Below are 21,935 nucleotides of genomic sequence, written 5' to 3' on the forward strand. Positions count from 1 at the left end.
ATGTGTCCGGCAGGGCGAGGAGCACCGCTGACAAACAATCTAAACCTATCGGTTTCCTACCATCAGCGGTGGGTGCCTGATAGCGCCGCCATCCTTTCAATGCTTTTTGAACTAGGAAACTGTTTGTCGGATCCCTGACTCCCCTAGCGCGAGCAAAAAAGGAAACTGCTGTCTTGTGTCTGCTAGCTGTCGCCGCCGTGCGCCCTTCCTTGTGTAATGTGCTCATGTACCCATTGAAACTAGCCTCCTGATCCCACTTGCTCTCCCAATCATGACCCAGAAAGTTACAGTAAGACCTGAACGCCCCTTCGTAAGCTGTCCTTGTCTTTGGTGCTAGGCTGGCTGCCACGAGGTCGTGTAGTTGGGGGCACCAATCTGCCAGAGAGTCGATGGGAAGTGAGCTGGGGATGCCTCTGCAGCCGGTAGGTGTTCCCTGAATACCTGCATCTTAAAGCGACAAAGGGCATCAGCCGCGTTATTATTTAAGACCCCTGGGACGTGCTTGGCCCTGAAATGTATATTCAATCTCATGCAAGTTAGCACAATTTCCTTCAACAGGTGCAGTATGAACTGACACCTCGCTGCCTGCTGATTAATGCATTCCACCACGGTCATGTTATTCGACCAGAAAATCACGGAGCGATTGGCCAATTGCTCGGGCCATACCTTCAACGCCACTCAGATTGGGAAGAGCTCTAGGAAACCAATGTTTGCAGTCAGCCCGCTCTCTTCCCACCAGCCGGGCCATTTTTTCGCCACCCACTTCTTGCCAAGGATAGCGCCAAAACCCACACTGCCTGCAGCGTCAGTCCATAAACCTAACTCTGCTGAGGACAGCGTGGGGGCACCCCACAGCACGTTGCCATTGAAGTCCTCCAGAAATGCAATCCATATCCGCATGTCCTAGCGAACCTCAACAGACAGCCGTGTACGATGATGCTTTTCCCGCAGACCCTTCATGGCTTGTGCAATTGAGCGGGAAAACGGGCGTGCCATGGGAATAACTCTCAATGCAAAGTTTAGCTGACCCACTGTCTGCTGCAACAGTTGTAAAGTGACTTTCTTTGTCTGCAAGCATAGTTCCAGAGTTGACCTGAACTTTTTGATTTTGTCTGTGGGTAACCTGAAACAGCCTTCCACGGAATCCAACTCAATTCCCAAAAATTCTAGACACGTTAATGGCCCAACCGTTTTCCCCTGCACCAGTGGGACCCCAAAAGTACGCATGAGCACGCAAAACTCCTGCAATGCCCACGCGCACTCCTGTGAGCCCGCCGGACCCAGGAAAAGAAAATCATCTAGGTAATGCATGACAGACTGGTGGCCTCTGGATTGTCTCAGGACCCACTCAAGGAAAGAGCTGAATTGTTCAAAGTAGGCACATGAAATAGAGCAGCCCATGAGCATGCACATATCCATGTAGTATTTGCCTTCGAAGGAAAAACCCAACAAGTGCTGATCCGCCGGATGCACTGGGAGAAGTCTAAAGGCTGACTCAATATCTGATTTGGCCATCAGTGCCCCAGGGCCCAAACTCCTCAACATATCAACAGCCTGGTCAAAAGACGCATATTTCACACTACAAATTGACTCGTCAATTGCATCATTCAAAGATAAGCCCTTTGGTGCCGACAAATTGTGTATGAGCCTATACTCGCCCTTTTCCTTCTTTGGTACTACTCCTAAAGGCGAGCAAACAAAATTCTGTACAGGGATGTCAGGAAAAGGTCCCGCTACCCTACCTAGGCGCAGCTCCTTCTCTATTTTGTTCGCCACTACCCTGGGGTTGTTCTGAACTGACAACTGGTTCCTACACTGCGGTGTCCCGGTATAACCGCCAGCAGGAATCCGGAAACCATGCGTGAAACCCTCTTGCAACATCCTTGCGGAAGTGTGCTTAGGGTATCTATTGAGCCAGGGGATCATAGCCGTCAACCAAATAGGGGAATGCGCCATAAGGGGATGTATCCTGCTATTCTGGTTTCCCCCTCCCTCTGTTACCAGACCCATTGCCCTTGGACCGGCATGTCGTCTCTGGGTGGGAAGGGTGGCTGCATAAGTTACACGCGTGCCTGAATTTGCAAGTGCCCGGTGCCCTGTTGCACGTCCGCCTATTGAAATCCAAGCACACCCCTTTCCCGCCTGTACTACCTCTGGTCTTGTTGGCCATCTCCCCGCCTTGCGCTGGTCGAAAGGGCTGCTGAAAGGGCTGCTGGGGCTTGGGGGAATAACCTTTATTCCAGGTAGCGCTAGTACTTGTGGCCTGGCCCTTCTCAAACTGGGAATGCCAGGACATAGAATCGACCTTGTCCCAGGCTGATGACCTGTTGAACTACCTCGATTTCCTGAAAGCTATGTCGTATTCCTTCCATGCGTCCCCCCCATGATTCTCATGGTACATTGTAATCCTGCTCTGATAGCAGGCCATCACAGCTTGCATACCTGGGAAGCGTTCTCCAATCACTGCACTATACACAGAAAAGGCCTTGATCCAATTGATGAGGGTTTCTTCCACCCTAAATTTGTACAGTTGAGATCGCCATTCGCTAGGCAACATCATATCCTTCTGTGATTTTGCATAGTCCCACTCCCTGTTGTCAATCAGCAATGAAAAAATATTAACATATTTGTCTGCCGAAATTAACTCCTTCACACTCTGAGATACATGCTGGGCTAAACACTCCCCCCTGGAGGTAATCGCGCCCTCGCCCAGCACCGGCAGGGCAACCTCCTTACCACTTTCGGTGGGTTGTGTTGCGTCCACGGTCTAGGCTGCGCCCCCATTGCTCGCTGGACCTGTTTGGGGAGAAATCAGTGCACCTGGCGTGCTACTCCCGCCCCTAGCCAACAATATTTGAGCAACCATTTTTTGGGCCTCTGCCGAGGGGTCTGCTGCGGCAGGTAACACTCCCCCAATCCCCAACCAAGGAAGTACCTCCGCTATCTGTGTCGCCAGTTCTGGCGGCACTGGTCCCGGAGCTGGAATAACCGGCGGGACAATAGTCGGGACAGGGCCAGTCGCTGGCGCGACTGGCGGCGGGATACCTAGGGGGACCGAGTCAGTGGGTGGCATTACAGGCGCTACTGGCACACTCACTGGAGGTTGAGGGGCAGGAGCCGGAACGCTCACAGGGACCTGAGGGGTAGGAGTTGGCGAGCTAGGTGTAACAGGCTGTACATTAGGTGTTGGACTCGGGGACCCCCCGCCCTCACCGGACCTGGGGGGCAACCACCCGCTTTCTTAGTTCTGGCACGTTTGGGTGGTGTTTCAAACTCCCCCTTGGTTTGGGAGGCACTATGGTCCGCTTCGGCCCTCCCGACGGGCCTGCCTGGGCACCCACCCTTGCTCCCAATTCATCCACAGTCTTACCCAACTTGTCCACCTTCCCCAATCGTTTGTCCATTGCTGACATCCTGCGCATCATTGTTTGAAACATCAATTCCACATTTGCACTCCCTGCACCCCGTCTGGCAGACATGCTGCTATTAACCTACACTACACAATAGATTATTTATGAGCACACCGTGCTCTGTACCTGTCCTAGTCGGAGGCTCAGGAGCTGGCCGTAGGCACCACGCAACTGTGACCGCACACCCCAGCTAGCCTGGAGTGTTTGGGCGAGTGAACTCTAGCCCAGCGGCCCGCCAGAAGCAGTGAAATGCAGGCCTGCCTGCGTCCTCAGGATCCGCCGTCCACCGTGAGCTCCACAGCTACCCGGTCCGCAGCGATCCTTGTCTGTGGCTCCTATAATGAGAAAATCCGTTAAAACCGAATTGCGGCAATTCACAAATGGGAAAGTCCCATTCCAACTGTGTAAAATGGCCCTCACTCCAATGGTAACTCACCCCTGCCCCTTTACACAACAAAGTACTGCCACTGGGATGCAGGCAGCAGTATGTACCTGCAAATCGAGCTGTTGCAGCAATTAATAAAACACAGTACACATAAACCTTTTTGCCTGAATCAGAAGGGTACAGTGATATTAAGTGATATGCCCAGAATCGTGACACAGAAACAAAGAGTACAATTCCTATTCTACTTAAGTGAGCCTACAGAAATGCTGCTAGGGAACACCTTAAATATCATGCACAGGACTCAGAGCAAAGTTTAATCGATTTTTTGTTGCCAGCATCACCCTCCAAACAGTTAAGTACACTGCCCACTCAATAAGGAAGAAAACACTTATTCTTAACCCTTACTTTGCATCCGCCCCAACTGCTGAATGTAAAACAAAAAACGTGTTTCAGTGATTGTTATCCAGGAAATTCACCAGCAACGATCCAATGTTACCCAATCACCCTGCCCCGGTCTCCCACACTCTTGCTGCCCGGGCCGACCCTGCTTTGCACCGTTGTGCTTACCGAGCACTCACAAGACTGTTTCCCGCTCCTCAACCGTTATATCGGGCCAGACCACCATGCGCCGCACCGACAAGACCGTCTCATACCTTTTTAGCCGCAAACCAAACCAACTGCACACTGCCTCCTGATCTCCTAACGCTTGTGTAAAACAGCTGCGATCCCGATCCGACACCTCCGCACGAAGGGGGGCCCGCCGAGCTCACACATGCCGTCCATGATATTCCTTGAACGCTGAAATACAGCGACACAGCTGCGATCTTAGTCCCTGAAAGAAAGAATAGAGAGAAAATTAACCGCCCCACAGCGTGACGAGGAGCGAGCCTGGGAAGCGCGGGCACAAAGAGGCCGCTTCCCGCGCTCCCCGGGCTCTTAACCCCTTCTACGCCGCGATGCCGCCACCCCGACCCGGAAGCGCAAAACTGCTTCCGGGTCAACGGGCGGGACGCGCGAACCAACCAGGACTGGTGAGGGGGGGGGCGGGCCCAGCCATGTGTGCGTAGGGGCCGATCGGCCCCCCCTTTCCTAGATTGAGTGGCCAGTTAGGAATGTAGGGTTTGATCTTGTTCAACAGTCTGAGGTTAAAGAAAGCACCTTTGGCTGCATTCTTGATGTGTTTTACCATGTTTAGTTTGGGGTCTATGATGATGCCAAGAGATTTAACAGAGTCTGCTAGAGTAAGATTTCCTTTAAGCGCGTCGATTGCTTTTAGCCATTCGGTGATTTGAGGGTTGTCTTCCTTGTTCGAGATGAGGAGTGTCTCAGTTTTGTCTGGATTCAGTTTCAAGTGATTGTTTGTCAGCCATTGTTGAACATCTTTTAGGACATCATTTAGTCTATGTATGTCAGTGAGAGAGGAAGTTTCCAGATAGATTTGTGTATCGTCCGCGTAGAGGTGAAAGCAGATGTTGGCTTTTCTTAATAGCTTGGAGAGTGGTTCCATATAGATGTTAAAAAGCTGAGGCGAGAGGACCGAACCTTGGGGGACGCCCTTATTGACCTGTTGGATTTCGGAGGTGAAATTCTTGATTTTTATTATTTGTGTTCGCTTGTGTATGAATGAGGAGAACCATTTGAGAACTACTTCGCTGAGGCCAGCTCTTTCTTGAAGAGCCTTGGTGAGGAGTTTGTGATTCACCGTATCGAATGCTGCAGAAAGGTCAAGGAGAATGAGGAGGCAGCATTTGTCTGAATCCAGAGATCCGTGGATATTGTCTATGATGTTCAGCATTGCTGTTTCTGTGCTGCATCCTTGACTGAAGCCAGACTGGAGGGGGTCTAGGAGATTGATGTTGTCCAGATGATGAGTCAGTTGCAGGAGTACACAGCATTCCAATGTTTTGGATAGTAGAGGGAGGTTACATATTGGTCTGAAGTTGTTCAGGTCTGTTGAGTCAAGACCTGTTTTTTTCAGCAGGGGGGTAACTTGCCCAATTTTTAGGCAGCCAGGGACCACTCCGTTTTTTAGGGAGCTGTTTATGATGTTGCCCTATATAGGTGCAAGAGAGTGTTTCATTTTCATGATTAGTGAGGGAGGGATGGGGTCAGAGATATGAGCTGATGGTTTGGAGGACGAGATCAGTGAGATTATCTCTGCGTCTAGAATGGGGCGGAAGCTAAGCCAGGGGGTGCTCAAAGAGAGAGAGCCTGAGGAGCAGCCGAATTGGTCTTCTTGGGGTGTGAATTGTTGGGGTCAAGTGAAAGTTCAATTTTTGTGATCTTTTCATTGAAGAAGTGGGCGAAATTGTCGCAAAGATCTTTGGACGCTAGCACAGAAGAAGACAGTGGTTTGGACGTTTGTTGCCTGATGATTCTGTAAAGTTCCTTCGGTCTATTTTTGGCTTTGTCCAGTGCCTCGCGGAAGAAGCTAGATTTTTTGTTTTTGATGTGGTTGTTGTATTTCCTTCGGGCTGCTTTCAGTTGATTACGAAGGATGGCCGTTGGGTTGTTTCTCCACTTTCTTTCCTTGGCTCTTAGAGTTCTCCTTTCTGCATTGAGGTCAGCGTTGAACCATATTCTGGAAGGGATAACTCTGCTTCTTTTGAGCTTTAGTGGCGCAAGTTTGTCGAGTATGGACACTAGCTCGGAGTTGTAGCAGTCGATGAGCTCATTGGTGGAAAGGTGCACTTTGTTGGCCGGAAGAAGAGAGCTTAACTGATCATCCAGGATATCCAGGGGTATTTGAGAGAGGTTTCATGTCCATTTGGAGGGTCTTGGGGGGGTTTATGTGAGGTAATAGGGTGATTGATATGAAAGAGGATCAAGTGGTGGTCTGACCAGTCGACGGGAAGAATGTGGTTGATCGTGATTGATTTCTTTTGTGAGATGATAGCATCCAGTGTGGCTCCTTTGTAATGAGTCTCCTCGGTGCAATGTTGTTGCAGGTTGTTATCATGAAGGAGGCTGGATAGCGATTGGATTAGGGGATTGTGTGTCTCATTCCAGCGAAGATTCAGATCCCCAAGAATTAGGTTATTGGAGTCACCGAGTGCGCCTTGTGCAATCAGGTCGGAAAGTTGTTCTCCAAAAGGGTTGTTTTTACCTGGGGGGTGGTAGAGCAGGTGACACCATAGAGAGTCTTTGTCATTGGTCTTGATGATGGTGGATAGGCATTCAAATGAATCGTAGTCAAAAGAGGTGGTTTCCGAGATGTCCAGGCTGTCCTTGTGGATGATAGCCACCCCTCCTACCCTATGCTCTAGCCTGTCTTTGGTAATGAGGGAGAAGCCATGTGGTCCCAGCAAGTTAAGGCAGGGAGGGGATATCTTATTAAGCCAGGTCTCTGTGAGGAACGCAATGTCAAATCGTGAGTGAGGATGGCTTCAGCTAGTTCTGTTGCGTGCAGTGAGGCCGATCTACAGTTGATTAGCAAGCAATTGGAGAATTGCTCTTGATTGCTGGCCGATTTATCTTTGATCTCCCTTGGTATGGCGGTGAGGACCGGGTATCTCTGAGGTTTAGTGCTGGGAGGGACTTTCCGGTGACGTGTGATTACTTGGATTTTGGATTTGGGAGAATCTAAGGCGGGGTGTTGTATGTGGCGGCTAGTAGGGCTGCTTGGCTGTCTGACATAGGTGCTGCTGATCTTAAAGGCCTTGAAGTCAAGTGTTTTGTGTCTGATCGGGGGTTTATGGGAGTGTGGGAAGGAGTATGAGTCTTGGACCTAGGGAAGGGGTCTCTGGTTTTTGCAGTCTGCTGTAGGCAGGATTCCGAGATCTTGAGGGGGGGATAGTGAAGCTGGGTACTAGAGTTTTCTGTGGGCCTAGGAGAGCTGTTAGCGTTGCCGGAGTGAGCCGTCAGCGGGAGGCATTTGGAGGGTCTGCGGGCTATACCTAGTATAGAAAGGATCTCCAATAGGCCCTGGGTGATTGTGACAATCTGGTTTTTGAGAGCCGCGAGGCGTTGTGACACAGTGTTGAGGGAGGGGATGGGGGTATTTGGGGTAGCGCCAGGTGTGTTGTTGTTCGGGTTGGGGGGTTGAGGGGTCCGGGGAGAGGACGGGGGAAGGGGAGGGGAAGGTGCAGGGGAGGACTTTGATTGACTGTGAGCTGGGATGGGACTCGAGGGGAGGGGGGTTCCTGAAGGCGGAGGAAGGGGAGGGGAAGGGACAGGAGGAGGCTTGGAATGACTGTGAGCTGGGATGAGGCTCATGGGATCAGGTTGAGGGATCAGGGTGCGGTTGATGGGATCAGGTTGAGGGATCAGGGGAGAAGGCGGGGGAAGGGGAGGGGAAGGGACAGGGGAGGGCTTTGAGTGACTGTGAGCAGGGATGAGACTCGAGGGGAGGGGGTTACTGAAGACGGAGGACGGGGAGGGGAAGGGACAGGGGGAGGCTTTGAGTGACTGTGAGTTGGGATGAAGTTCTGTGGGGCGTGAGGTTCCTGGAGGCGAGGAAGTATTGTCAGTAGGGGGGTGAGGGAGGCGGTAACTGGAGGAGGTGTGGCTGTTGGAAGAGGGGATTGGAGGAGGGGTTGGAGTTTCCTGTTGTGGCTGATTGGTAGTAAATGCCCATTGTGAGACAACGGGTGGAGGGGGGCGTAGCAGGCAGGAAAGATATTACGGAGGAGAGGATCATAGTCTTCTCTGTTAGTAGTGAGGGAGGGCGGAGAGGGGGTTGCGGCGTGGTGGGGTAGGGTTGGGGAGGTTGATCTTAATGTGGGGAAAAGGACGTCGAAGGCTTCAAGGTTCTCATTATTGGCCTGGATAAGGACGGTGTCGTTGGTGTAGAGGGTCACCGTAGTGTAGCCTCTACCGACCGATCTAAAAGGGAGTATAGTGGTAAGTTTGCAACTATGGGGAGTGGATGTGGTTTTGGCGATAAATAGTTGCATTCTGATCACTGAGATCCAGTAATCAGGTCTCTCAGTATGGAATATAAGGTCCATCTTACTCGGACCATTTGCAGACGAGTGGTAGATGTCTGTGATTAGGGTTTCCCTATGTTGACGGATAAGTTTCTGTTTGAAAGAGCGTCTCGATTTAGTAGAGAGGAGGGGGGGAGATGATGGTGAAGGAGTTACGGCTGTCGGGTTTCAGGTGGGTAGATAATACTTGAGGGGAAGGGGAAGGTCGGTCTCGAGCCATCCTGAAGGTAGTGAAGGGCGTGAGAGTACCTAGTTTAGTTACGGTGTTGCGCTAGGTGACGCGACTCACCAAGGTTGTATCTGGTGTCCGCGAGCCAGAGAGTCCTTGAAGACAGCCAAATTGTAGACGATCCAGCATCAACTAGAGGATTGCGGGGAGGGCGATGTTGACGGCTGAAGGTGGCTCCGGTACCTGTAAGTTTCGCTCTGGAGGTGTCCTGGGGTCACAGGAGGGCAGGGGAGCGTCGATCACGTTAACATGTGATCGGGCGGACAGTCCCTGCTTTCCGATAGCGTGAGTCAGGCTGCACTTCCTTGCTTAGAGGTGGGCTAGAAGGTATGGAGCTGAGGCGCCAGCTTTGTTAGAGGGCAGAGTTTGAGCGTTTAAAGCAGTCATAGTGCCCGAGTTGGGCCACAGATTGTGGAAAGGCTAGCGTTACTTCTTTGTTGACTGTTCGACAGGCTACGTTAAGGGGTGAACTGTGCTAGGAGGTGAAGCAGTGTGAAAAGGCTCTCTTGAGCCACTGACCTGACAAGCTTTTGGAGATGCATTTGTGTGCCAGAAAGAGGTACTGAGATCTGAAAGGATTGTGGCAGCTTGCTCAGCAATCCCAGATACATTTTGTTTTTTATCTCTACTGATGAAGGATAATATCCAGAAACACATGTGTCTAGAGATTCACAGCAATAACCTGTGCCAACTTAGGTGAAACACTCCTCAAAAATACAAGTAAGCATTTAAAGTGACTGCATTTACCATAATGCTAAGGTGTGAACTGTGCTGGGAGATGAAGCAGTGTGCTACCATCTACCTTCTGTCACCGGTCAGGTAACCCTGCTAATAAAAGGGGCCGGGCCTGTTACTAATACCATACTACTGTGTGTGTGTGTGTGTATTATTTCTAAGTATGTGGGCCTAGAGCACACTACTTTACAATGGCGACAAGCGGGTCAATCCCCACGTGCACAAGAGCAGCAGTCTTCCAGTTGGTCGTGAAGGGAAGAGCAGCCTCTGCCTCAGGCATCCCCCACCTGCTAATAAACAAAAGGAGTCAGAGGGGGAAGAAAAGGCGAGGCCGCCCCCCACTCAATTAGATTCAGACAATAGAAGGCCCCACCTAAGTTGCACCTATAATCACTTAAACAAAGGAGATGTCAGTGGTGTTATCTTATTCTCCTCCTAGTGTGTTACTTTCCACTGCTATGTTTCGTCAAAGTGCTCCTTTAGTACTAAAAACTGTCATCACAGGTCTAAACTAACTTGTGAAAAAATGTGATGTGTGAAGAGAGAGTACCTCACGGTAGCAACACCCGAGGGGGTTCCTGACCTGTATTTGCCAGTCTACCCACTTCTCATCATTGGTCACTCTCTCTTCATTGTGTGTGTGAAAATGATAACCCAAAATAACTAATATGCTCCCTTTTCAACAAAGCTTGTATAGTGAAGAAGTGGTGGACATAGTTGAATGTGCCCACTGCACTAACCGTACGTTTAAGTGCTCACAGAACCCCAGTGGAAACCGAAAAAGAAAATTTTTAGTATTCTCACTTATTAAAACCGGGTACTGCTTGCTGGCCATCCAATTTTATCCCTCGCTGCAAGCATTCCCATTTAAAAATGGTTACCAATCTACCATAATTTTCGCCAATATGTTTCGTTGCCGGAAGTTTAGGCAACTTCGCCAGGGCTTTAGGGGTTTCTATGTTCTTATTCTTCACTCCTGGTGAATCCCAAGACCTGTGATAACATTAAAATGAACCAACATTAGATCACTAAAAGATTATGCATCTTGAACCACAGTCACTCAGAGAACCCGAAAGGTTCAGTGTATAAGTTTTGTTAATGTTCAACTGTCTCAACATACCTAGTGGTTGCCGTCTCACTGCATACCTGCAACCACCATTCATAAAAAGGACCCCGTGTCAAAAGATCACGTGGCCGCCAAGTAGCCCCTCAATGTCGAGCACCCTGAAAAGTGTATCAAGGCACGAGATAAGCAATGCAACTTCCCTCCAATCCTCTTAAATCATGCAGAAACATCCCCCACCTGCTACCAGTATCACGGCCACCCTGTGATGAAAGTGGATGCGTCCAACCTCCATGTACTGCACCTGCCTACCTTCTGTGACCCCTGTAAGGCTGTAGTGGAGTGCCGGGCATGAGATGAGCTATGCGGGCGTAAAAGTACGTAGCAGGCAAGGAGAGATATCTTCTTTTGTGTCGCTGCCAGCACCGTGTTAGAGGCACCCACCAACACAATGAGAGAACAGCCCTGCGGCGTTCCAGAAAGAATGACGCCCGCAGAAAGTCGAGACCGAGTCTGACCCAGCACTGGGCAAACCTGTTGCAGTGTGAGTAGATTATGTCCCTGATGCCATCTGGATTGCCCTGTCCCACTGACACTACGACCCCCATCCGCACTTGAAGTGACCGGAGGAGCGTCTCCCACTGCCACGTTCCCTGGAGATGTTATCCCCCTGCAGCAAATCCAATGGCGTAGGCAAGAAGAGACACGACCCACAGCAAGGGAAAGGTAGCTGTGTCCTGCCCAGGCACTGGTCCATTGCGTACGGTGATGAGAGGAATCGGAGACCAGTCTAGCCCATGCGGCTTCCTCAGTGCCATCTGTGCGCTGAGGAGAGAGAGGCGTGCCAAGGTGTATGCAAGCAGCCAGATGGCACCCACCTGCAGGTGAGAGGCTCAGGACCAGAGGTTATTGTTTGGGAAAAGACAAGCCCCCAGCACCAGCACCTGCATCTTCAGCCCTCGGGGGCCCAAGACATTCAAGACGACGGCCATTGCCCGAACTGAATCCCAACCACTTCTCCCATGAGGAGACTGTCATGGAGAGAGCAAAAGAAGGCTGGCTAAGAAAGGGACTGCAGCACCACCTAGTGGTAGCCACATTGCACTGCACCAAAACACACCAGCAAGGTTTCGCATGGTTCCCCCGACGTATGCAAGTCAACTGTGAGCATGCAGTGCCTGTCATGTTTCCTGTCCAAAGGGGCGTGCCTGGTGCGTGTGTGTGGGCTGCACACCCACCGGGCTATCCCCTTGCATTGTAGAGGTGCAGGATGTATTGTGCAGGTTGGCGGTCTAGCTTCCCTGCACCGGAACCAGTCACCAGGTCAACGACGTTGCACTTCTGGGGGAAACCACTTAAACAGCCGCGGTGTCCCCCCGGACAGTGCTTCGGATTGATGTTGTCGCCTAGCCAGGATCCTTGCACCTTGGGGACCTCTGTTAAGGTAAAGAGACGCGACGTACCTGGCCGTGCGGCGATCACTGATCGGCATTGCCCCTGCTCTGTACTCCAGCATCAGGGCAGGCACGCTTGATTATTACAACTGATCTCTCTGGCATCTCAGGAGTCAGCACAGGAATTTGCTGCATTCAGTAACAAGCGCAGGAGTAGTTGTTTGCCACAGTTACTCGGCTTGTGCAGGTGCACGTAGCCTCTCCCTGGCATCTTGGGGGGTCAGCGCAGGAGCGCAGGCTTCATTCAGTAACAAGCGCAGGAGCGCTTGTTTGCCACAGTTACTTGGCTCATGCAGGTGCACGTAGCCTCTCCCTGGCATCTTGGGGGTCAGCGCAGGAGCACTAGCTTCATTCCATAACAAGCGCAGGAGCGCTTATTTGCGCAGTTTTCCGGCTTGTGCAGGTTCACATAGCCTCTCCCTGGCATCTTGAAGGGTCAGTGCAGGAGCGCTAGCTTAATTCTTTGTTTCGGGAAGTACACGCAGGAGCTCTAACTTGTTCTTTTGCTTTGGCCACAGTGCAGGAGCACATACTTAGTTCAGTACATATGCGCAGGAGTGCTTCCTTTAAACTTTGTTTTGGGGAGTATGCGCAGGAGCGCTAACTTGGTTTTTTTGCTTGGGCCACACACGCAGGAGCGCGCTTTACTTTTCCTTTCCTTGGTGTTATGGTGCCAAGCCTCAGTTTGTGGTACTGAAAATTTTGGACCTGTGTCATAAACATATTTGTATCATGACGATTTTGATATCAGAAGACCGAGAATGGTTAGTACACTATGCACAAGCATTTTCGTCATATTCGAGTGACGATTTCACCTTGAAATCGTAGTTTTTGTCCTGAACCCTCGGGTTCCATTTTGTGTACAGCAGCCATTTTGTAAGTTGCCCTCACATAGGCCAATGATTAGGCCAAACACGATCCTGAAGGACACGTACACCTTTCCTGACTCCTCTGCGACCCGGGCAAGCTGACTCCACCGCCCAAAGCCAAACCTGTTAGGTCAGTTCCTCTCCCAGTGGCCGAACGAGATAGCATCAAGGCACAACGTGCCATAAACCTTTCATCGCACACAAACCACTCCTAATCTTGCACACACCTGTCCCTGTTTCCTACTTTATGACTTGCTTTACGTTGAGGAGGTGCCCGTTTTTATTGGGGTTTCGTCAATATCTGATGAGAATACTGGGCCTTGCCGGGTAATTGATTGTGGGCTCAACAAACTGCAATGTGGAATTGTCATCATGACTCTGCTTTTTCTTTGTAGTGAAAATATGTGAATGGTCAACTCTAAACTAAAGAATGTTTGCCTGAAGCATAATATTTTGTATAAAAAGAGAAGGCTGACTTTGTAAGATTGAGCAGTCTCCTGAGAATATACACCGTGTTGTACTTATAGGACGCCTGTTACTTGGTTGCAGCCAATAAACTCAATCTTTGCCTTCACCTAGAAGACTCTGTGTTTCTGTAGTCTGAAACAGGAAGGACCCGAAGTCATAGGGTGTTGTCCCTGGCACGGCTGGGTTACTGGTTTAGTACCGGTTCTGAAAAACCCAGTACTTCAGTTGGCGCCCAACGTAGGGCGATATCAGTGGTACCGGTCCAAGCCAGAGGTTCGTGAGGAGCTTCGTGTGAAAATTCTGGAGGAAGGCCGCCACTTCATCGACCCCTGCACGTCGACGTGGTCCAAAAGTCTTTGCTGCGAGGTTCCCCGCTTCCCGACGACTACGAAGGACAGCTGCCCTGACTATCGCCCTGTTTTGGACCCTTGATGATTGGTAGAGCGAAACGATAGACGAGTCTTCTGGTGCAGTCATCGATACCTCAGTTAAGTATAAGTGGAGCGTCTCCCAGTCCTTAGTTTGGGTATCCCCTTGGGATCTTTGATTTGGAACTTGCAAGTACCAAAGCCGAAGGACTCGTGTATTCACGAGACTATCGTAATCGATAATCCTTTGAAGTTTGAAGCTAGACTAGTGAGCGAAGATGCCTGGTCTTAGCAGACTTGGAAATTTGTTTTGTCTGGGCTGTAATAGGGATTCCCGATTGGAGGACTCGTGTCCGGTTCCTCCGATTGGAACTCCAACCTATGAACTTTATGTGAAACATGGAGTAGGCCCCATCACATATAATGAAGTGTGGATCAAATATACCAGAAAGGATGGTGTTTTAAAATGGCCCCAATATGGTAGCTTTGACACGGAAATCCTAGATAATCAAGAAGTTAGACTTTTCAAGAAGAAAGCCCGGCCGGCGATGTTTGACTCTTTCCGCCTATGGCGTAAGGAAGCCAAGCAGAAGGAAATTAAATTAGCTAAGAAGAACAAAAGAGAAAAGGGTATTTCGATAATGCAAGCTGCTATGCAATATAAAGATGATGAGGAAGAACAAGCGAGTGAGCAGTTGCACAGGCAACGTAAAATGGTTATCGATAAATGTTACCCTGTTTTGCCGCCTCTTCAGCAGGATGGTGCAAATGAACTTGAAAAAGACCCCCTAATGTCGCATTTATTGAGTTCGCCACCCCCTTATGCGCAGAGTGCTACAGCACCTCCGCAACCTTTAGTTGTGAAACCCCCGATTGTTGTGCCTCAAGTTCTTCCACAACCACCAGCTGCTCTTCAGTTGGCTCCTACTCTTCCGGTGCAGCCTCCTCAAGGCCCACCGACTTTGACATCTGCTCTGCCTTTACTTCCTACAACTTTGACCACTATATCGACTACCACTCCTGGTATTCCTCCTGACACTGCCTCTGCATCTGCCTTGCCTCACTTTGCTTCTCCGCCTGTCCTTTCATCAACTTCTCCCTCTGTTCGCCAGAGAATGACTAGCACTGTTGCCAGCCTTCTATATCCTCTCTTTGGAGCAACAGGTGTATCTCCTGTCTCAGAGCGTAAACAGTTACGTAGCCATTTGCCTGATTCTAGGGAGAAGGAAACATTGAATTATTTGGCACATAAATGGGTTACTGAACCGACGAAATATGAGCTAGAGTCTGTTATGGATGTCTTCCATCAGTGGGAAGCACCAAAACAGAGATACGTTTTTGAGAAAATGTGTACTTTCCTGAGTGAGGATTTAGAGGAGAATGATTTGGAGCCCAATCCACCTGAGTTATGTCATATACGGTTCAAGTTTGGGAAAGGCGCAATTGTGGGTTCAGATGTTAAGAAAGCAGTTGCGACATTGTTGTCGTTTAGGAGTGAAGGTGTTTCTCGGTCGTTGTTTGAGTCTGATTCCTCTGTTAAAAGGAAGGTGAGACAATACCAGTGGTGGCTGGTCTGAATAATGTTCCCCCAGCCGTTCCAGCACATATTCAGCGTGTTTGGGTACATGTTCCATGGAAGCGCGCTGAAGTATTGGCACTTAAGCAGACATTACCTTGTAGTGTAGTTCCTATCACCCACTCCAGACGTCTTTGGAGTATTATGGGAAAAAAGGGGTTCTGTGTGAAAAAGCACGACTGAGTTACTCTAATGTCTTGCGTTAGTTTTATCGCCTATCCAAACGTTGGGCGCCATGTAGTGTAGTTCCTATTATCCCAATAGGCTCTGCGCATTGGAATAATATCTTCAATAGTATAGACCTAGGGCAGAGGTTAACTAGGTCTTCTACCGACGATATTAGACTTAAAGTTTGTGTTTGCCAGCTAGCTCAGAGTTCACTAGAAACTTTCTCGAATAGGCAAGGAGGATTTTAACCTCCCTGGATAGACAAGAAGGGATTTAGTTTCTGACAACCATAGAACATGACAACTTTGCTCTCCCCTAATCAAGAGTGTATCTCTAGAGTCGTGTGAAAACAATGGACAACTTATTTTACTCAGTCAGTACGTGCATTCTTAGTTTCACCAGTTTGTAGAGAAATAAGAGATGGGCGTGGTTCAATAAAAGATGTTATTTATTGATCAGTCTCTTTTCTCATACAAGAGAAATGAATCGCTATTATTGCAATACTTGTAGTTAAGTAAAGTGCATACAGTAGAGACAGAATTATAAAATAATACTGTAAAAGCATTGATATGGTTTCTGAGCCATATGATACTTTAAAATGGATAAAATAGATACATACATATATACATTTGACTAATCATACTCAACTGGTGCTTCTAACCACGCCTACCCCAGTGTACCTGACCTAAGCCTAATACGTGGGCGGGAGTAGATAAGTAGCAGTTTAAGTTAATTTTGTTTTGCCAAGGGACTGATTCGAGAATTCTCTGCAAGGGGTTATTCAGTTCTGTACCTGAGATCTAGAATGATGGAGGGCTGGTATCTCTTATCCCAGGTCTTGATATTCCAGCTGCCTGCGAGGGCTGCTTGGAAGCGCCGGAGCTGGATTTTTCTCGGCAGGAGAAAGGCAGCGTCTCGTTCTCAGTGCGTCAGGAAGGCGGGGCAGCGTCTGTGGGCTTCGCTCTCTGCTGGGCTCCTCAGCACGTCTCGCTGCTCCGATCTCGTCACCACCGCATGTGTTTGCTTAAGGCAATGTCTGTAATATTTATACCTGAAAGGTGCCGAGATTGACATAAGGATGGACATATATACGTCAATAAGGATGTCATATGAACGGGCTCGTTTGCACATTCTTTTGCTGAAGTTCTCGGTGAAATCAAAACAATGGCTATGGGAATTTCCCAGGTCGCTGTAGGTTTGATTTGTTTTGAGAACTCCGTATGCCTTATCAGGGGCTGGAGGAATATCGCTTGTCTACTTAGATGACATGCGTTATGACCTAATCAGATAACGCGCTTCTGTGCCGTGGTGTGGCTTAATCAGATAACGGTTTTTGCACCGTTGGATGGCTGCTAGTTAATTATTAATCAAACCAGGGTCAGGAATAGGGGAATCGATACAGTACCTATAGGAATACATCACACCCCCTCCACGTAGACTATGTCCATATTTACAAATCTAGGCATAGTGAATATCAGTAGCGTTTGTGTATACCGTACCACCCCAAAATACATTTATATGCATTCCGAAAATTGGATTTTATAAAATATACGAAACACAATCACATGTACTGTCACGTATACTATAAGCACAAGCAGTCTAATAATGCTACTCATATGTTAAAAATTCAGCATAATCTAAATGCGAAAACCACACATGAAATGGCTCTTAATACAGAAAAAAAAGTGCGAGACCATTTCATCACAATCATAAATTTATGTATAACAGTGCTAGCATAGCGAATGTCTTGTGACTACCTAAAAATAGAAATTTAGTTCTCTAAGAATAACGTCTACTTTAAGCAGAAGATAAGTGTCCCAAAAATCGTAAATATTGTGGAATTGGGGAAAAAGTTCTTGCAGTCTGAAAAAAAATTATGAATTTTTTTTTTTCATATCGCTTTCCTTCAAAAAGTTGAAGGCCAAATTCAGCATGTAGGGAACTCCAAGTGCTAGTTTGCTCAAAGTTATTCCTGCTGCTCTGGTGAAAACATCATATCATTTAGACTGTTGAAAAAACTGTCAACAGCTTCTTGCGTAAGTTCCACTAATTCGGAAAACGTTGTTACCATGCATTCATGAGCCTGAGCATGATTGCCTCCATTGATGTTTGGATCAGCATAGCTGACTGAAGGTCGTACCTGATCGATGCTGCTTTCATCTTGTACTTCACTACCCCTCAATCGTAGTGGTGAAGACTCCACGAATGCCGTCATCAGGATTGGTAGCCGCTGGGGACAGCACAATGCATGAGCCGTTACCGGACCCAACAAGGTATCTGCGTCCATTGGCACATCCGATTGTAGTGCCAGACAGGTGTCCAACACGCATTCTTCGCCGCATAGCAAGCACCTTAATACAGGCATAACACAACTTTGCCACATTGGTCTAAATGAAAGAAACCAAGTCATGTTCAGGTCTCTGAGCCGGGATAGTCCAAGGATTTTAGTTACCCGGTCCCGGTAGCCAATGGCTAGGATCATTTCTTCCCTTGTCGCAGGTGTTTTGTCTATGACATGGTTTGCCATAGCGAAATAACAGGATCAAAAATAGAATACCCGCTACTAGTCCTAAAAGGAGAGGAAGTCCGCCAAAAATGGAATGGACAAAGTCTGGAAAAATACCCAGGATGGCTTTGAATGGAGTTAAAGCACCCGAAAACACTGCTTTAAATACACTGGAGATACCAGTGGTATCAGAAATATTTAAGATTTCGTTCAGTATTTCTGCGAAATTTATGGGGGAATTAGTTGATAATAATGAATGAATCTCTTCTGTTGTCCTTGCAACTTGGAGATCATACGTTTCTTTTGATGACGTGAGCCTGGTCGGCGTCTGTAGGAGCACAGTCTTCATTCTGCTTAAAGTATCTATTCGAATAGAAGCAATTTTCAAATCGGGCCATAACCTTGCCTCCCTGTCTGCAGACTCGCTGGGGAACAATACATGTTCACAGCACATGACCTTCCTAGTCACAGTTATGAGATAAGGTTTTCCGGGCAGCAAACTACAACATCTGCGATCTACTATTAGAATGTAACTCCCGTTCGAGAGTCTCCTAAAGAATGGTTCTATTCGTGTTGCAGGTGTGCCTAACTGGTAACATGAAAGGTTATTTGAAGTCCCTTCACAGGCTCAGTGCAAACTAATACCCTGACACAGAAGTGTACCGCTCAATGATCTTGCACAATTATCGCCACTGAGAAACACTTTCTGGCCTTTATTGCTGACACATTCGTGTGTATAGGGCAAGTTCCATATTGACTTAATGTATCCTTTACCCAACCTTTCATACTGGCCTGCCTGTATATATTTTTGGCAGAATTGAAACTGGAAAGTAGTTATCGGAATATTTATTATTCCATGTATTATCCATTCAATGACAGGTTGTTCTGACATTGTCTATGGTAATCTCTCAAGTTTTTCAATGCTCAGAATTGTATAGTCAGCACCCTTCTGTGCCAAACTGATTTGTTTATCAGTGAGGTTAAAGATATTAAATAATGACGTTGTGTTGATTAAACGCCAAGGCACATAGCCAGAACGCAAAATTTGTAACGTCCAGCCAAGCTGTACAATAGAACGCAATTGGGACTGACCGTGTTGTAACATCAGTAAGTCTTGCGATATTATATCGATTGCTGAAGACACAATGCTGTCCAGAGAATATATTCTGGAGGACAGAGTCATTAACCCATTGTCCACCACAGAAAGTGATTTTTCCAAATTAATACGGTCAATTTCCCGTATTTTTTCTGCTGTCTCAATTTGAGTTACTTTCCAGACTTCGTTATAAGCTGCATATATAGAGGCCGCTATGAAACGTTTTTGACGCTGTTTGCGTGGTCCCAATATGAAATCACGCAAGTCAGCACCTTCTGTAAGTAAAGTTAGGTGTTGCTTAATTTCAGCCAGTGTGGACGTTTGTAGCCATTGAAGGCAGAGCTTGCCCACGCTGTAGGTGGTTACTATCCCTGGATGTTGTCTTTGGGAATATCTAGGGTCTGGCCTAGTCAATGTGAACCCCTGTTCTTTGTTCAGGAATCTGTCTTGACAGTTATTTGTATCTGTGGGCCAGATCAACCATTTTTTCCATTCAGGATGTGTTCTGTTTTGGTTTAATATATGGTTTACGTCTATCTCAACATCTATAGAGCTATTACTGTTCACTGTTGGCTTTGGAATAGACGGTTTGTTCAAATCTTTGATTTTGGCTAAGCCAAGACAGGTAGTTTGTTGAATAGTGTCGTTCAAAAATATAATTTGTTCTGGGATCATGCAGGCTCTAAACAATGATTCTATACCTTGTACTTGCCAATCTCTTGTACCCCAAACAGTTTTTGTTTCAATATTATTGTTCCAGAAATCAAACCCAAATGTATTCATTTGTTCAAAGAATGAATCGGAATATATCAATTTTGTGTTTGTAAGCATGGTCTTCATACCTGTCTTATTTGACAATTTGAAATAAAATGTTTCTGCATTACTTGTGTTAAACCCTGAAAAGTATGAATATTTATCATAAAATGTTTTCGAGCTATCTTTTGGAGGAGTAGCACAATGTTCCCATTGGTTATAATTTAAAACATTTCTAGGTTGAGCAGATTTATGTAGATAATGGTTACCATAATGGTTGTAGCAGAACATCTGATCATAATTAGACGAACCCTGCAAATAATCATGTTCTGTAAATTTAGCAGACATCACAAGATAAGACATCATATCATTAATACTTTCAAAGTCCCAATCATCAGCAAATGAGCTTGGTTTTACAAAGTCACTCAATGAGATCTTGAATTGGTGTGGATACTACAGGATTTCAACCGGACCATAGATTTCATAATCAGTTTTGTCCCATGCTACACCGCCTGGTATAGGATTGGCTGTGAAGTTTACTGAAGAAAGTTCTCTTTTCTCGATGTGTGAAGATGTGTGTGGTTTAAGGACCAAGTTGATTTTCTGGCTTGCTGTGTCCATTTTAGCATATTTCCCTTCAATGAAATGTCCCAAACATAGTACTAAGATGAGCCAAAGAATGAGGATAAATGCACCGAAGGCCACCCAAAATTCAATCCATGGAGAGATCAGATAGGTTTCTTTCAGCTGTTGAAAAAGTTCCTTAGCTTTGTCTTTAAAAGTTTTTGTTGATGACTGTTTCTTTGCTTCACTCAGGTCTTCAGATGAATCATCGAAGTTGATGAAGTAGCCGGATGCTGTTCTGTCAATTGTTCCAATTGTTTTTGGATTTTGCTTTGTTTCATTAGCAAAGTCTGCAATTACATCATCATAGGTTGTTGTTTCTTGATGAAAAGTTTTAATTTGGGTTTTAAGAGGTTCAAGTTCCATTGCTCTGTTGCATAGTCCTTGTTGATTCACTGTAGATTTTCCAAATGTGATCAGTCTTCCAGTTTGAGCCTCTGTATTCGTAGCAAACATTGGTGTTCTGCTACTTCTTGGGAGTCCACTTGGCCTACTGTTTGTTATCGGCCACATGATTGTGGTTTAACCAGGTCGATGGATACAACTCGGTTCTCCTTTTTACCAGCAAGGGGTGGTAGTACTACTGATCTTGTCCCGTTGACAGACAAGGCAGGAACTGCTTTTCTGTAAGAAGGCCCAAATTCCTTCTTTACCGCGATCTTCTCTCTGACTAGATCCCCGACTTTTGGAATCCAGACAGGCCTTGCTGGGACAGGTGGTTTCTCTTCAGTGGTTGTTGGCTGTTGTTTCAGTTTTATGTTGCTCAGGTCTTTTCTTGTTTCATTTAAGTCCTGTAAAATAGCCAAACGATCTTTGATATCAAAGCTTTTGTCTTTAACCACTGAAGTCTGACTATCAAGATCTTGGATCATCATTCTAGTCCCGAACAATAGTTCGTACGGACTGAACCCTTTCAGAGAATTCCTTGGCAGGTTATTTAGACTAAGTTGGACACTTATTAGATGTTTGACCCACCCAGCACCCGAACCTAATACCTTTTCCGTTATAGATTGCTTTATGTCTTGGTTTTTTCTTTACACCATCCCGTATCCCTCAGGAAGGAAGTGAGAAGAGTCCCGCTATGCTATGCTCATTTGGCCATGCTTCCCCATAAGCTTGAAGGCTGAAAGGAATACATTAGTCAAAACGTAGCATGCTCCTAGCGTATATGCCATTATAGACTCGCAAATCCTTTTATAACAGTCTAGACGTCAGCCGAGCGCTGGGGTCTACATTATAAGTGAAAATTAGTATTTTTATGTTAATATAACGCGCTTTTTTTTTTTTTCATGATGGGGGCTTT

The sequence above is a fragment of the Lissotriton helveticus genome, chromosome 5_1, assembly GCF_964261635.1.
Source record: "Lissotriton helveticus chromosome 5_1, aLisHel1.1, whole genome shotgun sequence".
Taxonomy (NCBI): domain Eukaryota; kingdom Metazoa; phylum Chordata; class Amphibia; order Caudata; family Salamandridae; genus Lissotriton; species Lissotriton helveticus.